This window comes from Ochotona princeps, chromosome 19 (assembly GCF_030435755.1).
Source record: "Ochotona princeps isolate mOchPri1 chromosome 19, mOchPri1.hap1, whole genome shotgun sequence".
NCBI lineage: Eukaryota > Metazoa > Chordata > Mammalia > Lagomorpha > Ochotonidae > Ochotona > Ochotona princeps.
The window spans coordinates 39,683,135-39,706,962 of NC_080850.1; the positions used below are offsets into that span (position 1 = coordinate 39,683,135).

The 23,828-nt window shown below is 42.6% G+C and overlaps 1 protein-coding gene across 3 annotated transcripts in view; it reads right to left on the reverse strand.

The window, feature by feature from the left end:
• Positions 1-7,625: 7,625 nt before the first annotated feature.
• The window catches only part of CCDC192 (coiled-coil domain containing 192), a 222,031-nt gene continuing 205,828 nt past the window's right edge, over positions 7,626-23,828 (reverse strand). For 2 of the 3 annotated variants that reach the window (XR_009247217.1, XR_009247216.1), the window contains one exon: positions 7,626-7,708. The gene's annotated coding sequence lies outside the window, so the exon portion shown is untranslated. The remainder of the gene's footprint in view (positions 7,709-23,828) is intronic. The other variant, XR_009247215.1, reaches the window with a different exon arrangement.

The window sequence follows — 23,828 nt, forward strand, 5'->3', positions numbered from 1 at the left end:
GCTTCTGACCATGGGCAGAGAACAAGTCCTTTCAGCTTCTCTCATGGCTCTGAGCATGGCTTGGACTTTTATCCAAACCAGACCTTCCTACTGGGAGGAGGAAGAGGTGGAGGATTCCAGAACCCAGACACTGGGAAGAATGCAGTGGTCACCTCGCTAGGGTCATCTGCCGAGCCTGACCTTCACCATAATGTGGTTCACACAGGAATGACCACTTAGGGTTTCAATTTAGAATGGTACTCATCCTGCAGTGTCAGAAACATACAAGCATGGAATAAGCAAAGATGGCTTCCTTCCAGTGCACAAAGTGACTTCCTTCTCATCAGACAGGTTTGCTTTTGCTAAAATGTGAACACAGAGCAGCCTGCTGCCCTGCTCTTGCACAGTCTCTATTGATCGCCAACCAGCTTCAGGAAACACTATCTTCCATGTTCCCAAAGGGATTTCTTGCTAGGAGCTCAATGAACAAGGACATCTGCCAACCGGACTGGTTTGGGAGCTAATGACTTGAAATGCAGGGTAGCCAGGTGTCTGAGTTTGTTTTCAGCCTTTCTTCTCTGCTCTGCAGTGGGTTTTTCCACCGTTAGGTCCTCTTTCGCATTTGGCATCCCTGGGGTAGAGGCTGGGCAGGGCCAAGCGCCCTCAGGGTGCTGTGCTGCTGTGCTGGGAAGGCTGGATTGTATTCCCACGGGTCCATGAGCTCACCCTGTTTCCATGGGCCACCAGACGCGTGTTTGTTGCTGGTGGAAAAACAGTTAGGTTTGGGTGGAAATACCATGGGGTGGGACAGCTGCATTTCCTCTTCTCTACCTCCAGCTCACTTATGTCTGACACTGGGCTACCAAGTCCCTGCACAGCCCTGTAGCTTTCCTGTGTGTAACTGGTTCATCTTTTTAATGCCTTTGCTATAAGCACGACTAACCTGAAGAGGTAAATAGCAGTCCCAATTATGTCTTTTGCTTGATCATTTTTTCCCTTTTAAATCCAAGCTCTTAAGAATTCTACCCATATATTTTTAGACTACATGTGAGTATGATCACCCATTCCAAGGTTTCGGTTTTTCTCTCTTTCTTTTGTGGCAGTGGTGAGAGGTTTGGGAAGAGACAGTGTGAGCTGTACTGGCCATGGTGGTAGGAATGGAAAGATTGGTTTTCTATTCCAGGTCTGCCTCTAACTATAAGCCCATGTCAGAGGGGTCTTGTGGACCCCAAGGCTCTGCAGGATGAGCAAGTTAAGCTACATGATCTCTAAAACTATATTCTGGGATTTTATCTATCTAGTTTTAGATTTGGGGACTGTTCGTTTTTTATTTTTTTTGAAGATTTATTTATTTTTATTGAAAGGCAGATCTATAGAGAGGAGATACACACACACACACACACAGAGAGACAGAGAGAGAGAGAGAGAGAGACAGAGAGAGATTGATTGATTGATTTGTCTGCTGTCTGCTGGTGCACTTCTCAAGTGGCTGCAATGGCCAGAGCTGAACTGACCTAAAGCTCAGGAGTCAGGAGCTTCTTCTAGGTCTCCCATCAGGTGCAGGGTCCCAAGGCTTTGGATTGTCCTAGACTGATTTCTCAGGCCACAAGCAGGGAGCTGGATGGGACGTGAGACAGCTGGGATACAAACTGGCACCTATATGTAATCCATATGAGATCCCGGCATGCAAGGCAACGATTTAGCTACTATGCTACCATGCTGGGCCCATGGGACTGCCTCAGCTTTCTTTTTTTTGTGCCTCAGTTTTTTTTAAATGAAGTAGAACTTGCATTCTAAGGCCTTTGTTGCATTCTTTTTTTTCCTTTAACTTTTATTTTTTATGATATAGTTCTATATCATAAAAGTTCAGGGAATTCCCTTTATAACCTGCCCATTTCCCTTCCTCCCACCACTGCATTCTTAAGAAGAAACAGAATAATGCATTTTAGCAAGAAACCTTCAGAAATGGATTAGTTTCATGATTTGTGCTCATGATTCCAACTCCCCCTGCTTTCATTCTGGACTCAATTTACTACTTAGCTTCAACAAATTTATTCATATGTCTAGGCCATAAGGTGTCCAAGTATAGGGTTGTGCTACTATTTCAGAATTGTCTAGAATCTAAGAGTTACTGAGTTAAACCCTTGACATGTTTCAAGATAGCCTAATAAAATGTGATAAGAACAACCTCTCCTTTTGGTCTCCTTTTACTCCTCATATTATTAACAACAATCAAAATGAGAAACACTACTGCTCTCTCCCAAGCAGAGCTTCTGGACAAGTTCCCCGCGACAGCAACATTTTTTGGAACATGAGCATTCCCATGATCTAGCAAACTGCAAATCATTAGCATTGTGCATTCCCCCCCCGGGCGCGCTCCTGTTTCTCCCTGTGTGTTGGCCATGAAGGGTATCCGCTCTGCACCAGCAAGAGGGCGACTTCACTTTGTGCGAGGCAGAAACCCTACTTCTCCCGAGAGAGCCCAGGCTGCTTCATTTCACATGGAGTGGGCCAGAAGGACGCGGTTCTCAGTTTCATAAAGGCCACTTTGACCCAAGGACCTCTAGTCCACGGCTGAACTGAACCACAGCGTGTCCTTTAAACTTGAATAATAGCCACGAATGATAAACACAATCTGCTCACAGATAGAACTAGCACCCATTGGGAGTCTCTGTTCCCTAACTTTGGCAAGGGGATTTCAAATCCACAGCTTTGCAGATTAAATACTTATCTTGTGTGGTGCATAATTTAAAACATCAAAAATGTCTTCAACTTTGAAATGGCTGGCATGTGAACCACTCCCATTATGGGCATCTAGATGTTGCCCTGCTTCTTTCTTTCTGGTGTTCAGTGCTACATAATTGACATTCTGCTGGGTCAGGAAGGTGGGCATTTTACCTGCCAATGCAAACCCAGGGCAAGGGCAGGTCCTGGTTTTGGGGGGTGGGGGTCTGAGCTTTCCTGTCAGGAGGAAAGGCCCCTTCAGGCAAAGAACACAAGGTAGGTATGATAAGGCTACACAGAAGGGCACTGCAAAGTGTTTCTGGGAAAACGGCATTCTAAGATATGATTACTTGGGAGCAAAAGAACTTTTAAAGCACATGCATTTCCTTCCCTCCCCCATAATATACAATTTCATAATCTGAAAAAGGAAACCACACACATATATTTAAGAGGGTTGCAAACACCACAAATTAAATTTCTGAGGCTTTAAACTGTCCTTTCCCCAGTATTTTTGGATTGTGTTCTTCAATTACCTCTTTATGTATCAACAATGTATAAGTTGTAGGACAAACAGAGGAAACAAATCTTTTCATTAGCATTGTTGTTCGATATGGAATTTTTACGTTAAAAGTTTATAGGCATTTAGGCCCAGCACTGTGGCCTAGTGGCTAAAGTTCTCGCCTTAAACATGCCTGGGATCCCATATGGGTGCCGGTTCTAATCCCAGCGGCTCCACTTCCCATTCAGCTCTCTGCTTGTGGCCTGGGAAAGCAGTCCAGGACAGGCCAAAGCGTTGGGACCATGCACCTGATGGGAGACCTGGAGGAAGCTCCAGGCTTCTGGCTTTGGACCAGCACAACACCGGCCATTATGGTCACTTGGGGAGTGAACCATCGGATGGAAGATCTTTCTCTCTCTGTCTCTTCTCCTCTCTCTGTATATCTGACTTTGCAATAAAAATAAATAAATCTTTAAAAAAATAGTTTATAAGCATTTGTTTCCTCAACCTATTCTTGCTCATTTAAAATGACAGATTGTTGTCAAATTTTGGAAGTCTCAAAGTTTTCTTCACCTATGAGCTTGTAAGTGCAGAATTCCTGCAAACACAGGAGTTGCAACAGATGCTCTTTCAAGCACGTACTGTCAAAAGGAAAAAAAAATCATGATGGCTTCTAACTGCATACACTGCACTGTTGATGACGCTGGCAGAGAATTTCCACCCTGCACATTGACAGAGATTGCATTTTCCACTCCCAGTTGCTCTTGCCTGATGACGGGGAGACCTTCCCACAGACCAGCTTCTGACTCCGCTGTCACTGTCACCCACGCACATCTGTTGCTGGGTGCCGTGGAACGGGCTCATGTCACACTCCACCCTCTAACTCCGCACATGTCTGCTGACATGGCAGCTGAGTCAGCACAGAAGGCATCGTGGCCACCCCTGAGAGCTATTCTATACCCCCTGGAGAGGCTAGTAATAACACGACTTTTTAATGCTTTCTGAATGCATTTTATGTGTTTGAAATGACACACACTCAGCGATCTGCCACCCACTTCTCACTCCCCCAAATGCCCACAACAACCAGGGCTGGGGTAGGCTGGAGTTGGGAGCCAGGAACTCCATCCAGATCTTCCATGTGGGTGGCAAAGACACAAGTACCCAAGCCATAATGTTAGCAGGAAGCTGGAATTGGGAGTGCAGCCAGGACTCAAGAACCCAGGCACTGTGCTTTGGGATGTGGGCACTGCAAGCAACGTGTACACCCCTGTGCCAAACGCCTACCCCCAGCAATAACTTTTTTTATACAGGAAAATGATTGGGAACCACAGGAACATATCTCATCAAAGCCAAACTAAACACGCACTCTGTTCCATTTCCGCTTGGCTGAATCTTAAATTTGCCTTTAGGTAGGTCACCCCTGTAATGTGAAACATTAGGTGCCAGCGCACAGGAGAAAAGAGAAACACTGGTCCTAAGGAACTAATGCTCAAAAGATCTCATTTTCTGCATATGCTGTGGAAATACAATGAGCTCCTAGGGCCTGGGGAGATGTCTGTGGATTCGACACTCCAACTCTTTCAGCTTTTAGCTTTATGGAAAGCCTGACCCAGGGCCTGGTCCTTCTACCTCTGGGAATACAATTCGGCCTGTGAGTGGCTCAGGTGTGAAACCCCTGGAGACAGCACAGCACAGATGGTACTATCTGGTTCAGTGTTAACAGAACTGTCTTTCCCCTCAGCCAGGCTTCCTTGGGTCTGTGGTACCCCTAGAACGCAGTAATGCGTTTGGTACACAGCATGTTGGAGGACAGAGAAGATGGCTTCTTTGCAGGCCTAATATCCCACTTTTACCATTTGACTTGTGGCCAATTAATCTGGTTATGAAAATTGCAGCAAATAATTTGTAGCTTTTAACAGGTTTCGGTGAGAATTCAGAGATAATGCATATAGATTCACTGATTTTTATAACCCTGGTTATAAAAGTGAAATTGTGAACACTTAACTCGAAGGGCTGTTTTGAAAGCTAGAGATAAGGCATATAAATTAATCAGCACAGCACTGATAATGGAGACAGCATTGCTGAGCACCAGGTTATCCTGGGCTCTTTGCACTTCCCAGGCTACCTTGCGGTAACGCTAAAGTCATGGGACCAGCTCTGGCCCATGAAACAGGAGGGGAAAAGGCATTTCTAGTCCACGACAGTGAAAAGTGGGGTCTTTTCCTACCTCTTCATCTAATCCTCCAGCCTCAGTCTTGCTAATGACGTAGCTGACAGCATCCACCCAGTTTGAATCCCTCCGTCTCTATCAAAGGAGAACTCCTCAGAAGAGCTTCGCCTGGTACTGGAACTGTGTTAACACAAAGTCTGACTGTGCAAGACCACAGTGATTTGTGTTGTTTTCAGCTGAGGCACTTAGGCTTGCATTACCTGGTAATTACTGTTGTTATTTTTGCCATTATCCCAGTGCGCTTCATATAAACTCTGAACTTCAGCGAGGAAGTGTTGACACTTTCAATAATGGGGGATAGAATAATATTCCTGTTGCAAATCAAACTCTAGTTCTCTCATAGATTTTTTAAAAAGGTCAAAGAAAAATCAAACAGAAAAAAGTGTATTAAAATTTTCATTTGGCTTCTCAACCAATCGTCTTTATCCAGTTACCTTATTTCCTATCTTTAAGAGTCATGCATATTTTCCTGAGTTATTAAAAAGTTATATTGCTTTCTATTAAAGTTTCAGAAATTATGTTTTCTTGTGTTTAAGATTTCACTTGCTTAGTAGTCCTCCCTGGAAGCCTTAAAAATGCTCTGAGCTTTGTGCCCTGTCTTCCTCAATAGAAATGAGTTTAAAAATCGGTGATTACTGACTCTGCAGTTGGTAGGGGTCTTAGGCTTTCTTACATTACTGTGACAGAAGGCCCGGGCCTGGGTCACCCAGTAAAGAACAGAGAACTGGTTTTGGCTCACAGTCCTGCAGGTCCAAGTTGGAAGGAGTACATCTGGTGATGGTCTCCTTCCTGGCAAAGGGATCACAGGAAAAGAGATGGGAGCGCATATGCGTATTATAAAGTCCAGAACTTAGCCATCTGAGTTCTGTCTAGCCACAATAAGAAGAGTGTTTCTGAAACATTTTAGGCGTCTCTTAGATTTTCTCCAAGAGTTCTGTTTTTAGGTCCTTCTAGAAGTGTTTTTCTAAGCTGAGGGCATGTGCAGTATGAAATTTTTTAAAAGTATCTTGCAGAAGGTATATTTTTGGGGACCTGATCTGCTTAATCTGTCTTCAGTTTTGGGCCATTAACACAGGCCTTTGACGTAATCAGTGGGTTATGAAGAATGGTGAAAAGATGAAAAGACAGGGGAGTCTTTAATCACTTCTAACTGTATTTCCTTTCATAAGCCGGTGACTTACATCTGTTAGGGCATGCACCGGAATACTTGCCAAAGGAAAGAAAAAGTCAATACTCTTCTGATAGACAAGGTTAGAACAGGCTGATATAATGGCCTTTGATTATCTGAGAGTTCACTTCTAGAGTTTACCTATCAGCCTATTCAGCTCATGGAGAAGTTAAGGTTGCCACCAAAGAAAGAACTGCCAAATCATTAGACCAAAAGAAATCCAATGCTGACAGGTTCTTTTCCCAACACAGCCCAACTGTTAGTTGATGATTCCACGCATTCAACCAACCCCCACTGAAGTACATCCTAGTGGCTCACTGTGTGGACATGATTTGAAAAAAGTCTAGGTACTGACAAATTCCTTCACTCTTCTTTTAAAAAATTACTTATCAGCACCAGTAAGCAATTGGGGAATGATGTTTGTAAAAACAACATCCTCTTTTTCCTCCTTCACACACTTGGAAGAAATAGGCTTTGAGATGTTCCTGCTGAATTTGTGTTTAATGGGCCAAGCTTGGCTTCCTTTCCAAGTTCAAAGTTACTTAAGCAAAATGGGCAACATAAATAACAGTGTATATACCTTTCGTAGACAGATAAGATAGAAAGTGCCTTCACAAAACCTTCAGCCCAGCACTCTCATTTTGGTGTTCCATTCCCCATCCCTCACTGCGTCTTCAGAAACGCTTAAACAAAAGGCTCACAAGGCAGAATCAAAGACAGGAGGTGATTGCAAGGCATGGAATGTAAGCCCCAAACTCTGCTTCCAATTAAGACCTTGAAGCACTCAATCTATGCTGCTGCTGTATTTTCCAGAATGGAAGCGTTTAGTCACTATTACAAAAAAACTCTTCTATTTCTAGCTCTTTACCCTCTAATACCTTGAGCTGCAGATTCAAATGTAGTCAAATACATACTTGAAAGAAACTTTGTCAAGCCCTGCTACCCATTTGAAGATCATCAGCAAAGCATAATCCCTACTTGTAAAGTGTAACAGTTAGGCAACAATAAGGGTGCAGAGCACATATCTGTTAGTTCAGGCAAAGCAGACAAGATGTCTAGGGATCCTCCAACGTGTTCTGGAAGTTTTAGTGGGGGGAGATAGCAGGAACTGTAGGAGGAAAAAGGAATAATTCTATGTCAGAGCACTGAAATAGATATGGATTCTCCAAGTGCAGTGTGTGTTGGGATTACCTCAAGGACACGTTAACCACAGACAGTTAGTCTTCACACTCAGTGCTTGGGCTTCATCAGATTGTTCCCCCAAATTCGCATTTTTAACCAGTTCCCAGGTAATTCTGACAGTGCTTTTTCAAAGATGTCTTTTTGATAATTACTATTCTAGATAGGTTCTCCAAATGGGAACATTACAGAGGCAAGCAGTGGAAGGAAACCTTAAAATAGTAACAACTGAATTTTATGAACTATCTCCAGCTTTCCAATGAAGACGTTACATGTCAGAGAGGGGTAAGATTTGTTCAAGTTACGTGATGGGGCAGTCAGGATTTTAAAAACATTTATTATTATTAATATTATTTTATGATACCGTCTATAAGCTCTGGGATTTCCCATCCTCTTCCCTAAGACCCCTTCTACTAGTAGTACTGATTTCCCCTCTAGTATTACAATGAGTAGTTCTTCATGAACAGCCATTAGTCTGTCATTTCACTATTGAAGTGTTTCCCGATACTGTAAATTTGGACAATGTGAGAGAGTTGAGCTTCCTACTGTCAGGATATATTCAACAGTTTCATTGGGAGTCCATCTTTGGATGCAGAGAGGCCATACTGCAGCACGTCTCTACATCTGCACCTGTCAGTCTCCACTTCACTTCTATTATATATCCCCTTAAATACAGAGCCAGAAAACAAAAACCAGAACATTTACATCAACATGAAGTTAAGCAACATGCTACAGAATGACCAATGCATCTCTAAAGTGATGAAAAAGAAAATCAAAAGCCTTCTCGTAGAAAGTGATGCTACTGCATGACCTATGTAGTACTGAAGAAATGACAACAAAAACCAGCACATCAATGCCCATGAGATGTGGCCAACACAGTGTTGAAAGGGACATTTACAGCATCAGGTGCTTACAATCAAAACAGCTGTGATGGATGATCTATTAATGAATCACAAAGACTTATTGAAAAAGACACAAATGAATAGGAAGTGCAAAAAAGTAAAATCCACAACAAAAATAACTGGATTTGAAACAAAAAACCCCTGCAAATTGAAAGAGCCATTCCCTAACAAGATGAGCAAAGTAACCCCTCAGCCACTATTAATGATAATAACTGAACATTGAAGAAGATAAACACAATTAGAGGTGAAAGAGAAATAGTTCCACCTTTCTGCTCTTTACATGGGTCATGACACTGTCGAAATAGGCAATAGTAGGGATTTTAAAGTCTTGTTGTCTAGTTATATTTAGAAGTTTCATTGGGAGTCTACCTCCATTCCTCAGTAGAGATGTATTTTGTTGATTTTCCTTGATTCCTGGTACTTTGGTCTCCATTATATCCTTCGTTTGTTTATTCTTTCTTTTTTTTTTTTTTTGTTTTGTATTTTAGATGGAAATTGTCTTATATTAGAGCAAACATATGATATCTGTCCTTTTGGGAGCGGCTCATTTCACTTAACATAATCATTTCCAGTTGGGCCCATTTGGATGCAAATAAGAGAATTTCATTCTTTTTAATAGCTGAGTAGTATTCCATAGAGCAAATGTACCACAGTTTCTCTATCCAGTTTTCTTTCAATGGGCATCTAGGTTGTTTCCATGTTTTTGCAATTGTTAATTGTGCTACAATGAACATAGAGGTGCAAATTGCTTTCTCATGTATCAGGTCCTTTGGATATATTCCCAGGAATACAATTCCTGGGTCATATGGTAGGTGAATTTTCAGTTACCCAAGTATTCTCCATACTGACTTCCATAGTGGTTGCACCAGCCTGCAATCCCACCAAGCAGTGGAATAAGGTTCCTTTTCGCCCCTCATCCTTGCCGGCAGGTTTTGGTAGTTTTCTGTATGTGGGCCATTATCACTGGAGTTCAGTGGATCCTCAGTGTTGGTTTTATTTGAATTTCCCTTATTGCTTGGGAGCTTGAGCATTTTTTTATCTGTCTGTTAGTCATTTGTTTTTATTCTTTCGAAAAGTGCTCATTTCTTTTGCCCATTTCTTTACTGGTTTGTTTGTTTTGTTGTTATGGTTTTTTGTTGTTATGGTATATTCTGGTTATTAGCCCCCTGTCTGTTGTGTATTGTGCAAGGATTTTCTCCTACTCTGTTGGTTGCTTTTTTACTTTGTTGATTGTTTCCTTTGATGTGCAGAAGCTTCTTAGTTTGATGGTCATTTTGGTCTTGACTGCCTGTGCTTTTGATGATTTTTCTAGAAAGTCTTAACCCATGCCTATATCTTGCAGTATATTTCCTATAATTTCTTCTAATATTTTGATGGTTTCTGGCTGTAGGTTTAGATCCTTTATCCACATGGATTTGATCTTTGTGCAGGGTGAGGGTCTTGTTTCTCACTTCAGGCTGCTATCCAGTTGTCCCAACAGCATTTGTCGAAGAGAACTTCTGTCTTCCCTGGTTTGGTTTCTGTTCTCTTGTCGATGATTAGCTGGCTGTACATGTGTGGGCTCCCTTCTGATGTTTCTACTCTGCTCCATTGATCTTTCTTTCTGTTTCTGTGCCAGTACCAGGATGTTTTGATTACTACTGCCATATAATAAGGGCAGAGCATACGTAAGCAAGAGCCATTCTGCAGCCAGGCTATGGTGGAAATTTTGTACTCCTACCATCAGCAATGACATGATTAAATATATTAGGTTTATGAAACAAACTAGATCTGAGATACACAAGTACCATCTAAGATGATTATTTTTCCATTATGACATGAATCCAGAATGTAACTAACACTTCACAATCATGGAGAGTTCAAAAATCACCGTGCTATTTTGGTTGTGGTAGAGATAAGTTTGAAAATCGAGCAAGGAAGAAGATATTTAAAAATATTTTACTGCCTTCAGTATCAGATCCCCATCACTATACCCAAATCTCAGCCCTGTCACATGACTAGCATGTTAATGTGTGTCTGATCTGCTTTCATGTTTTGAGAACTCTTCAGATGCAATCAAAACATCCTGAGACAACAGTGTCATCACACTGACTTCAAACAAAACACAGAAGCATGTGTTGTTTTGGGGTTTTATGGGTCAATGTGTCAATTGTGAGGTGTTTGTTCAGACCGGAGGTTAAATGCTGCCAATACTCCATGTTGGAGTCGCTTCTTCCTAAGTGCACCCTGGGAGGCGGTGGTGAGGACTCATGTCCTTGGGTTCCTGCCATTCAAGTGGGAGATCTGGACTGAACTTCCACTGTCAAAGCCTCATATGTTGGGAGTACTCAGGGAATTTGCCAGTGAGCAGGAGCTTTCTCTTTCTTTTTCTATCTCTCCCTTCACCTCTCAGATGGTAACAGTAACAATACATAATTTCAGGGAATTAAAAAAATTGTATCTTTGCTGATGGTATGTTGGAGCTTTCAATTGACTGGGATGATACTCTGCTGGCTCTGTCTTCAGACCAGAAAGGGTATACCTAAGAAGCCGTTGAACTTGACTGGACAATAAGATGCTGGACTCTATGTTTGGTATACGCTTGCAATGGGGGAATCTCAACTGAACTTGAGCTGTGGTTATGCAACAAGGTGGAGGAATCCACCATGGTGGGAGGGTTTGGGGAGGGGTGGGGAGAACCCAAGTACCTATGAAACTGTGTCACATAATACAATGTAATTAATGAATTAAAAATAATAAATAATAAAAAAAACTAAAAAAAAATGTATCCCATGTTACAGTTCAAAAAGCACAAGATTTTTCTACCTGATAATGTGTGAGACCAGTGACTGGAAATCAAAGGAGACAGTTCAGATTCACGTCTGGGTGTTTTGAAGAAGCCAAGAGTATTGAGCTGTGACAGGAAGTTGGGAAGAATCCCACAGGAAGAGCTGGTGCTGAAGGTCAGGTGAAGGAAGACAGTGGGTTGGATTGTGCCTCCAGCACAGAACCCCAAGGCAGGAAGTGGCTCCCAATCAGCTCTCTTTCCTCTAGTTTTTATTTTATTTTATTTGAGAAGGAGAGAGAGAGATCTTCTATGTACTGACTCACTCTCCAAATGCCTACAACAACCAGAGCCATGTCTGGCTGGAGCCTGAAGTCCAGAATCCAGGCCAGGACTCTCAGATGACTGGCAGAGACCCAAGTATCTGGAGTATTCACCTACTGCCCGTTCCACAAGGTATGCATCAGTAGGAATCTGGGATCAAAAGTGGAACCAGAAGCAGAATCAGGACTTAAACCCAGGCATTTAGATATGGGATTCAGGCATCCCAAGAAATGCCCCAACTGGTATACCAAATGTCCACTTCGAATCAGCTCTTAAAAAACATGAAGCACAGATCCTTCTGGAATCCAGAAAAATCACATGAACATTTCTCTCCACTGTGCAATGTCTTACATCATCAGAAACTATTAGAAGGTAATGTTCAAATACAACAGAATTTTTCTAATGGGGATCTAAAAATTCCCAGAATGCTCTCTGTGACTGTTGATACTCCCAGATCTCATGGGAACAAGGAAACAAGATGGATACTCATCTGGGACGTAACAGCACTAGCCCACACACGTGTGCTCATGCAATAGTTAAGCAGCAGGCCTCCAGTAGCTGGAGAAAACACTGACTGAACAAGGGGATCCAATTCCTGCACCACAGGGATCCGATTCCACCTGCTCAGGAGCAGTGAGCCCGGAAGGCAGTCATTTTCACGTGATCAAAAGCCAGGGCACCAGATGGGGGCATCAACACAGAAGGAGGTAGTTCACAGAGGATTGGCAAACAAGTCTCTTTCTATGTTTCCATATCTATTGCATACCAAATTTGGACCAACAAAAATCATTGCTATAAATACTGTTCATTATGTGTATTTGCAATTTGAATTCTGAGCAATTACTGAGAATGATACTGGATGTGCACTGTAATTTAGTATGCCAAAGCACAGCTGTGATACACATTGAGGTACAATGTGAAAATACACAAAGGCAGAAGAGGAGTAGCAGTGGACTCACAAACCAGACTGGTGAAAAGAGACACAAGTAAGACCACAGCAGGTATAGGAGGGCTCTTCTGAAAGCTCATGGACAAGGTACATTATGAAAAAAACCTATAGTAATTTCAAGATTTTTTTCCACCAAAATCAATTCAATCATTTAATGACATTTTCCAAAATGTTTTTGAAGTACCCTTCTATTGTTTCTAACTACATATCACTAAATGCATAGCCATTCTCTGGTGAGAAAAATTAGAAAGAACACTGAAAGGGAACACCGACAGAATGCTACAGCGAATATGCTCCTATGTAGGTCTGCACCCATGGATTTGCTCATTTGCTGTTCAGAAATTTATTCCTTGGGATGGACTGAGGTACCAACAATTACATGTTTAGCTTTATTTGTACGATACAGAAGGGGAGAACACGAGAGTGTTGCTACTCCAAGCTGGGCAGACCCCGGTCAGATCCGAAGGCAGCCCTGTGCAGGTGCCTCAAGCTGCAGGAGCCCTGCAAGAGGCGCTGCAGTGTCTGGCAGCTGGCTGCATGCAGCGGGGCAAATGGGAGCTTTTTGAATGAGCTAATAGGTCAAGGTTAACCAGACAGACAGCAGCTGGGGTATTACAAGCTTTCCCATCTTGTAATTAAAAGGGGTTCCTGTGTGGTTACCTGACATTGTTACCAACAGGCTTGCATGAAATAACATGCTGAATTCTGCAGTTATGGGGCAATTTGCATCATCACCATGCAATCAAAAGACAAAGGGAAAATGCAGGGAGAAGCTTTGAACAGCAGTTTGTAGCAAAGGTGTTTGGAAAGCACAAGCCTTGTTACCACTGGCTCTTGTATTATTCACCTAATTGCAAATTGGCCTTCTTCATGTCTGATTATTGCTCAAATAATCCTCTGCCTTTTCTGTTCTTTTATCCAGTTATTTCCACTTACACAGAACATGCCTGCAGGTGTAGACTTTCTCCCCCGTTTCTACATGCATCCAAAGCTCCCATTTCCAAACCCTTTTCCATTTAGAGAAATAAAAACAATGGACCATAGAGCCATGTTCTGAACCCTGAGATCACAGATGCGATATTAGATAAAAAACAGAAATGCTCTGAAAACCGACCCCAGACTCCACATTCTAGGACGAGCAGGTGTTCAGAGAGTCAGGCTAAGAGCCACACCTGGTCACTGCATCCTCAAGGTGACTGTCACCATCCCCTGAAACAGAAGGACAGTCACCCATGTGTGTGGCACTTGTTAGTGGAGACCCTTGGCAAGGACCTACAAGTTCATCATCCGACTATTAGGGCTCATAAAGAATGGGGTGAAGTTGGTTAGCCCAGTGTTTCCTTAAGAAATACAGGACAGACACACAGATGGGTGGTCACAGCGTCCTGCTTCTTAAACTTGCCCCAAATGCAAGAGATGCTCTTTCTAGAACACCTTGTAAGTGACAGAAGATGTAAAGAAAGCAAAAATTAAACTCCCCACACTCTGAAATAGACTATATGGTTTTGATTTTTCTATTCTGGATATGTTTAGTATTGCATCACCTAATAGAAGTGCTGGGGCTGGCACTGTGGTACAGCATGCTAAGCTGCCACTTGCTAAGCCAGCAAACCATCCTGGAGGCCTGGCTGCTCTGCTCTGTACTCTGTTCCCTGCTAATGCATCTGGGCAAGTAGCTGAAGACAGCCCAACAGCATGTAACCTCTGCATCCATGCTGGAGTCCCAAACGGAGCTTCAGTCTCCTGACTTTGAGTTGGCCTAGTCCAGGCTGTTGTAGTGAACCAGCAGATGGAAAATCTCCCTCTTTCTTCCCCCTTCCTCTCTCTTTTGCTTTGCCTTTGAAAAATAAATATTCAAGGCTGGTACATGGCATTGTAGGCTAAACTTCCATCTATGGTGCTGGTGCCTGAATGGGCATTAGTTCGTGTCCTGGCTGCTCTACTTCTGTTCCAGCTCTCTAAGGCCTGGGAATTCAATGGATGATGGCCCAAGTCCTTATGCCCCTGCACTCATTCAGGAGACCTTGAAGAAACTCTTGGTTCCTGGCTCTGGATGGGCTCAGTTCTGGCCACTGCAGCCATTTGGGGAGTGAAGCAGCAGATGGAAGGTCTCTTTCTCTTTGTGTCTCTGCTTCTCTCTGTAACTATGCCTTTAAGATAAAAATAAAATAAAGGATTTTTAAAAGGTAAGTTTATCGAAATATAAAAAACTAAAACCTTTCAGAAAATAAAATAAATGCTCTGTCCACCAATGAGAAAGCTTTCTGGGTCTTTAAGACTACTTTTTAAAAGAGTCAATAGTAAATGGGTTAACTTGTCCCCCACAAATTAGTTTCCATAAAATATTTTTAAACCAAGGGTCTTAGTTGAAGCCCAAACCAAGTTCAGCTAATATTCATGTTCCTATGGCAAACTCAGGTGAAACTCAGTCTGAAAGATGAGCAGAGGACTTGAGGAGCCTGTTGTGTTCATGGGTCTCCTGAGCAAAATCCCATTCCTGGGAAGACAGAGCCGCACCATGTCAGAGCGAAATGTGTGGCTTCGTGGCTGCCACCTCTGATAAATCCCCAATCTTCAGACTAACCCAGTAGCTTTGCCAGAAGGGAGACTAGCAGGTTCACCCTTGTGGCCTTGGCTCACTGTGCAACACTCACCGCCAGGACACCGCACCTTCAGGGGTGCTCATGGGGGCTGCTTGCCTTGGTGCTCACAGCAGGGGACCCACCAAGGAAGCAATTCTTCATGGGAGGGACCTAGGCTGACTGGACAGAATCAGGAAGTGATGCTTTAAAAAGAAATACAAGAAGTGCTATGTTTATCTTACAAGCAGGGTAAGAAAGGGAGAGGGGGATTGAGAGAGAGAGTGAAAGATCACTTGTTTTGACTCATTCTCTAAAATCCCACAACAGCTGGGGCTGGGCCAAACTGAATCCATTACCTGCTGCCTCCCAGCGTGCACTAGCAGCAAGGCAGAATTGGAACTGGAACTGGGACTCAAACCCAAACATGAGCATATAGGACAAAGGCCCCGCGTGGCATCTTATCCACCAGGCAGAATGGCCACTCTAGGAAATGCTGTCTCATGATGATTGTTTTTAAACTTTATTTATTTTCTGTCTGCAATAGCCTGGGAAATAGAGAGCTCCCAACTTAGAATTTGTACTAGAAACATTTAGATCAAAAGCCATAGAGAAAATTAGTAAAAGAATTGGACTCTGCATTAACTATGTTTATCGCTCATAGTTATCCTCAAACACAGCCATTTAATTTGCATTGTGCGTTGGCTTAATTGGGTGGTCCCAGCCAGGGTTTCTCATGAGGGCACTGGGAAGCTGCTGGCTGGGGCTGGAGGCTTGTCAAGACTTGACTGGGGTTAGAGAGTTTGTTTCCAGCTCCTCATGTTGCTGGGCCTCAGCTCCTCATTGACTCTTAGTTGCTCAAACATGACACACTGTTCTCCCATGAATAATGATCAAGAGATAGGAAAGAAAGAGAGAGAGAGAGAAATAGAGAAGAGACCCAAATGAAAAGCATAATCTTTCAAAATCTAACCCAGGAGCAACGCCTCATCACGACTGTGCTCTATGGCTCACACAAGTCAACCTGGGGACAATGATGGGAGGGGACTAATCAAATAAGTGATGAATAGCAGGAGGGGCCCTCCTTGATGTTGACCACAAAGGCAATGACATTGTTCTAACCCTCAAGGAGTGTATAGATTATGTTGGGCTATGGAAATATTTGAATAATGAGATGTATATATATATATATATATATATATATATATATATATATATTTTAAAAGTAGGCTGTCTACAAGTCTAGCATAAAACACAAATGTTTCTCCTGTAGGTTTCTGCTATACTCTTTGGAATGGACAACAGGCTGCTTGGAGGCACAGCTCATGTGGGCCCAAGGTCCGACACTGATGTTAGGTCTTGTCTCTGGATCTTCTAGCCTCAGCTGTAAGAAGGAGCAGAAGGATTCATCTTTCCAAGCCAGCTTTCACTTATTAATTGTCTACATCAGACTGAGAGTAAATCTTTTTAGTCACTCCAAATCCTCACTTTCTGGGTGTGCAAGCCATCTTTGATAATGTGATCATTTTCACTGTTGAGGCTCTCTTAAAACTTCCTATAGCCAGGGTAGAGAAAGCACTGTATTTCCACAGAGAACATTACAGCTATTACTAGGGCAGTCTTCCAACTTACTCACATCATTCAAAAGTCATCTGACAAGCGGGGACATGCACCTGTGTCCTGTGCGACTCAATCAGCAAGCTGGATGCAGCTGACTATTTCCCGAGTGGAGCCTTCTGGCCTTCTTGGGGACTCAGCCACACAGTCAACCCTCCTGAACGCTGTGTTGAAGAGCCATGGCTGAGCACACGGAAGGAAGGGCTCAGTGTGTCTGAAGATTCAGGGGTGTCTCAGTCTGGCTGATGGAGGCAGGCAGGATGCTTCGTGCCTGTTTGTCTCCACTCCCCATCACAAGCAGTTAAAGTATGAAAACTTTCTCTGGGCAAGCACAGAGAAGTAACACTGTAGTGAGCGGAGCTTAACTGCTTGTCTAGAACCAGCAGGGGGATAGGTAGATGCAATGATCTAACAGTGTTTTTCCATAGCTATTGTCCTGATCACATGAGAGCTACTGATAGTTCTTAAAACGCAAATTTTCCAAACCCCAACAGTTGTCATGATTGGGGCTGAATTAATCTTTAAGCTGTTTTGTCCATTAGATCCTTGAAGCCACTGGACAATAAAAGCACAACTTGCTAGACGGCAGCTGTTTTTGTCAAACCACATGGTAGATAAGAATTACAATGGTCTTTTCCATTGCTTAGATAAGCTGTGTTGGTATGGATTAATAAACTTGATTTCAGCATTCCAATGACGGAGTGGTTTTATTAAGCCATTAAGTTTGACTCCAGCCACACACTTCTTTTTAACAAGTTCATGTAGGCACTTCTGATCCTTACTTAAAGGGACAGCATGACTACTTTAAAAATTTTTATTCTGGTCTAAATTCCATTTTACGGAACACACATACTTGTCAATGAATCTGATCATAATGACATTGTTCACATGACAGATTTCAGTTACAGAAGCCATTTCTGCCAACTTCCTGTGTGCCAAGAAGGTTGTGGTTAATGGACTGTTTTATAAAGGTCCCAGATGAGACAACAGGGATAGGACCTTTACTGAAGAAACAGTAAAGAAAACACATCAGGCTGTCTGGTGACTGTTCTACCTTTCTGCTAGTCTTTGTTTCAAACTGTTTATTTCCTATTATTTTGTTCATTATCAAGAAGTAAGCCTGCCTGTCGAAAGCCAGTCCACTTAGCATAATCCAGTTTCCAAGGAATTTATACAAAGAATGTCATACCTTTAACAAAATCTACTTAACCCTTCAACATAATGCTCTGAGACCTCCAGCCAGAGTCATTTCCAAAGCGGTGTGGAGATGTGAGTATAGAAACGAGGCTGCAGGATATCCCAAGAGAGGACCTCTGGTTCCATGGGCACGTCTCTACAACTGCCACCAAGACTCTGACAAAACTCTTCTTTGCTTGTTATCAACTCTGCAACAAAGCCTGCTTTACGTTAATTGGCCAACATTTAATAAGCACTTGTTGAACTTCTGCTGGAGTGCCAGGCCAACAGACAGGTGCACTTACCAGTACATGTGCAGTATAGCTACTAAAAGCAGGAATTGAGGACACGGATCTCAGAAGTTCACTGGTCCCTGTTTCCAACAGGCCTCTTGTGTAGCACTAGGAATGTTAGTGGACTTCTCTGTGCACTTCATTTCACAGGATGGAAGAGATGATGAATGAGTGAATACTCTTAATATAGTCATAATAGTGTCTGAATGTAGTACTGTTAAAAGTTAATGTCATGACTGATGCCACTATTAACTGTTACTCTCAATAAACTATTTTTATCTGTATCTCTATCTGCTCTTTGCACAGCCTTTCTCACACTTTCTGTTAAGTTTTAGGTAAACTTTCACATTAGATCCAAAATTTAGAGCACTTTGCATTTCTTAATTTATGGATTCCTATTTATAAAAGAAAACCAGCCTTGACAAGGATATATGTGTGATTCAAAGCACAAAACTTAGTTGGTTGCAGTGCCAGGACTAATATTCTGTTTATATCCCTCATTCCTTAATTGTGGCTTCAAGATCAGTATGGCTTGGCTTTGGGAATTTTCTGATTTAGGCCAATAGATACCAGGCTCATTTTCCTCTTGCCACCACTGTCTTCCCTAGAAATCAGCATCTATTCTCTTTCCTGAAAATCCAGAGATAGTGGCTTTGAATGTCCCTTAGAAAAGAGCCAAGACAACTCTCCTAGCACCAGGCATTCTTTTGGCAAAGTGTTAGCACCATTGTGAAGAAAAATGAATTGCAAAGTCACTAGCAGACTAGAACCAGGAGTTCAGATTTGGTTGGGTTTCTCCTCTCTGTGGTAGAAGCAGGGTGACAGTTTAACTTTGCCAGGCTGCTTAACATGGTAAGGATGTGACCACCAGCTCCCCCAGCCTCATGATCTAACATCCTTTTGGCTGTGTGATCCACCAGACCTAGTGTGGACTGTGCACCTACCCCTGTCAAGAAGAGGAACAGGGGACTGAGACAGACTCCAGGTAGACTCAAGGGCTAAACTCTGGGGCTCCTGTTGGGAAGGACGTCTATATTGAGCAGAAAAACAAAGTGATACAAGGAAGATAAAAACATCAGCTCCTTCTGAGCTGGTTTCAATTCATGGTCCTTGAGAGGCTCATGTGATACACATGGATATAGAGGCTAGCCTTCAAACTCATTTGCTTGCAAATAAGGAGAGTTGAGCACATGCTCCTGTAAATATAGCTCACATCCAGGTTCTGAGATTTCTTTCTTATTTGAGCATTCATTGAATCTCTGTGGGCAGCCAAGCCAAGGGCTGGGGGTGGGCGATACCAATCCTCCCTTTCTATGACAAAATTTGCACAGCCATCTGTCATGTTGCGATTACAAGCTCAATATGACACACAGAAACTAGCCCAGTATATATCATCATTTCTAGTTTTCTAAGTTCTTATTTGTGACCATACATGGACCACATGTTAACACACCATTAAAAATTTTTTTTGAAGATTTAGTTTATTTTTATTGGAAAGTCAGATTTTTACAGAGAGAAGGAAAGACAGAGAGGAAGATCTTCTGTCCCCTGGTTCACTCCCCAAGTGGCTGAAATGGCCAGAGCTGAGCCATCTGAAGCCAGGAGCCAGGAGCCTTTTCAGGGCCTCCTATACAGGTGCAGGGTTCCAAGGCTTTGGGACTTCCTCCACTGCTTTTCCCACAAGCAGGGAGCTGGAAGGCAGGTGGAGTAGCCGGGATGCAAACCAGTGCCCATATGGGATCCTGGTGCATGTAAGGTGAGGACTTTAGCTTCCAGGCTACCACATCGGGCCCATGCATTTAACTTTATGGGAACACAGCTCTTGAATATCATGTATGAGGAACCTGATTTGGTGTGTGCTTTACTGCGTGTTTGGTGAAGGAATGTGTCTTTGCCTACCCCAAAGAGTGAAGTCTTAGCAAAGTGGGGAATAGAAATGGAAATCTGTGTAGCATCAAGGCCCTGCTAAGTTCCTTAGACACACAACCCCTGGAGCTGGCACTCAACTGGGTACTGGCTGAGGGAAGCTTTTCCTTGTTTTCTTTCCTCATTCAGATTGTCAGGTCCTTGTGTTTGATTTTAAATTGATATGACAGCACGTCCTGTTTACTCGGATTAGACCAAAGTTATTCTTTTTGTCTTCTGTTCTATAACACAAGGGTTACTATTTCATACCTGACCGGATGCTAAACACATCCTGTATGTGTTTGAGTTTGCTTAGTACTAGCAAGTAAGTTTCGCAACTATATTTAACCTCCCTGCCGATTCATAGGATTGTGGGTAGAAAGTGGTGAGTGCAGTGAAATTCTACAAGTTGTTTTGCTTGTCTATTAATGAAATGATTCATTCTGTCTTAAGTAGTATTCAAGACAATCCTTAAAGGGGGTCTAATCCACTGATTAGGTCAATCATTATGTTCTCACTCAAAGTTTTAGATTTCCAAAATCAGCACTTGGGGGACAGAATAGGACTTGGGAATACACTTTGACAAAGTGCTACTTTTGCTTCAACATTGGGAAACCACTGACTGAATGCCAAGGAAGTTAGAACAGAAATCTTATGCACTGTGGTTTTCAGTGAAACCAGGACCTAAAAACAGCACCCCGCCACTCAAGAGTCAGCAGGAGAGAGATTTCATCATTGCAACTTCTCAACTGGAGGAGACACACAATTCAGCAAGTGGTTTTCCCTTTGAAGGCTCGAATCTCCTAAAAAGAGAATTTAATTTTCATGGATGTGAGGGGTTGGCTTAGTCTGTATGCAATGAAAAATTCCCACATGTCATCCTGCAGAGTTGTTGAGTTATCATGATAACTTGTATGGGTGACTCAAAGTGCTACCTCACGCATTACGTAACCATACACATAAACACTAAACCATTTAAATACTGGCCTTGTACCCAAAAGGAAAGTTAGCTCTATAGCTGGAAACTTATTCTTAGATTCTCAGTTTCTTGCTAATGTCAACACATTCACATCTGTTGGCCATCCTTTTGTTTTGCAGCCTTATCCGAAGATTCATAGTGCTATATCAGTAATTTCAAAGCATGTGCCATATCGGGGGTGACGTGTAGATTCTTTTCATCTTCCTTGTTTGCATTTTAGTTTGCATTTCCAATTTTAGCATTTCTTCCTTTGTTGCTTCTCATCTCCTTTGCATATATTTTTTTTCTCATAATTTCTGTAAATTATCTGGTGCTCTTAGTTTAAACCCACTCTTTTTTTTTTTAAAAAAAGATTTATTTATTATTTTTATTGGAAAGTCAGATATACAGAGAGCAGGAGACACAGAGAGGAAGATCTTCTGTTTGCTGATTTACTTCCCAAGTGGTCGCAATAGCCAGAGCTGAGCCGATCTGAAGCCAGGAGCCCAGAGCCTCTTCTGGGTCTGCCACTTAAGTGCAGGGTCCTAAAGCCTTGGGCCATCCTTGACTGCTTTCCCAGGCCACAAGCACGGAGATGGATGGGAGGTGGACTGCAGGATTAGAACAGTATGAGATCCTGGTGCCTGTATGAGATCCTGGCGCTTGCAATGTGAGGACTTCAACCTCTAGGCAACTGCATTGGGCCCTAAACCCACTCTTTATACTCTTTCTTGAGTCTCATAACGTGTCTGAACAGCTCTGTTTGCATGACAAGTGGTGAAGGTGGAAGGCGCTTATTCGCATCAACACTGTCTGGTTAACTTCCCACATTCAGAGTCTTACTTTTTAGGCAGCCATCTTGACAATAACTAGATGTAGAAGAAACTCACTTTCAGATGTTTTTCAAAACAACTCTGAGTTCTATAACCCACACCGTTATCCGAAACCTCTGACATTTTCCATGAACCTGAACTTCTCTGTTGACGAAGAAGAGGTTGCTCTCTGGTCTTTATCAGGCCTCAGACAGGACTGTCAGGCAAGTTGCTTAAAAGCAGAAGCGCTTAACTCTTGTGTCACTGAAGACCAATAGGTCACATGCCTAAGTGGCTACAAGCCCTTCTGGACCCTAAATAGCTCCAGGTATACCTTAAGGGGACCACCAACAGAGGCTGTGGGCATCACCCCAGCAAATCTCTTCCATTTCATGTTGTAACCAATAAGGGCTGTTCACAGGAAGGGTAAAAATATCACCTAAAACTCTAGTATGGGTATTCTGTGTTGCAGCATCTTTATCAAATCTCATCTAAAATGCCTCATTTTTTAGTCTTTTTGCCTTTCTTGGAAGAACTCCTCCACAACCTTGGTATTCAATTAAATCCATGATTCTTCCCTCATTTTCCAAAAGTCCTTTGGGCTCCACTTGTCTCTGCTTCTTTCAGGTTTCTGGGGACACAAGGAGTTTGTACAGTTTGAAGATAGGAGTGATGGGGAGAGTTAGGAGCCTGGCTTTCATACCCTCCAAAGGACACAAACTAAGTCTGCCCAGCTCCCTTTAGGCAGTTCTCAAGATATCTGGTGTTTGTTACAGCTATGATGGCCCTGTGACTCTAGGTCTATCTAGAGCCTGCTAGGACTCTGCCTAGGTCAAACAGGTCCTTAGAGGGAGCCCGACAGCACAGACTTGATGCAGAACTTGCTGGGTTCTTTCTTATCCTGTCTCTTCTCAGATCATGAGCAGGCCCCAGGTTTGATGGGTTAGGTTGATCTGGTATCTGCCCTCTCACGCACCCAGAACCACGTCTCCTTGATGTCCCTTGGCTTCTGCTCACTTGGATTTCCCTCCTACTGCGCAAAATGGCTCACCTTCTCTTCTTAGGGAGGACACCTCCAGTCACTCTAAGGTTTGCATCTTCTAGAACGGATCCAGAGTGATTCCAAGGTGTCCATGGCTACTCTTTTTTGTTTGTTTGTTTGTTTGTTTGTTTGATTCGGAGTGCAGCCTTTTCCTCAGGGACAGGAAGGAGATTTGCTTGACACTTTTCTCAACAATAATGAAGTCATTGCTTCATTTGTTTCCAAAGTAGACACTTTTGAAAGGCCACTATTAATCACTGTACCAGGACTCTAGTCATATACAAGGCAAGCGATGACCGGTCATTCTGAATATCTTTCATTAGATAGGAGAAACAGATTCAACTTACGTTGAGCCTTCTATAATGTACGAGAATCTACTAGCTAACACAACTTGAAAAGAAAAATCACAACTTACTTTCAAAGACAGATGTAATATATTACATATTATGTTATCCACACAAAGATCCATAACTAAATCTTCTTCCATAATCCATACCTATTAATCAGCTATGGGCAAGGGGACGCGAGCTGTGGGTGGAGCATGCACCTATGAACCAGCATAGTCCCTGTATGCTATCCATCTTTAGTGAAAATTATTTCAGCATCTGTACCTTCTGTTTTTCCCTGTGATACCCCTGGTGTTCCTTAACTTGTATGCTTTGAAAATTAAAATGATGTTTGAGGTCACAGAATTAGCACTAGTGAACTTCTTTGTTGTTATTTAAAAT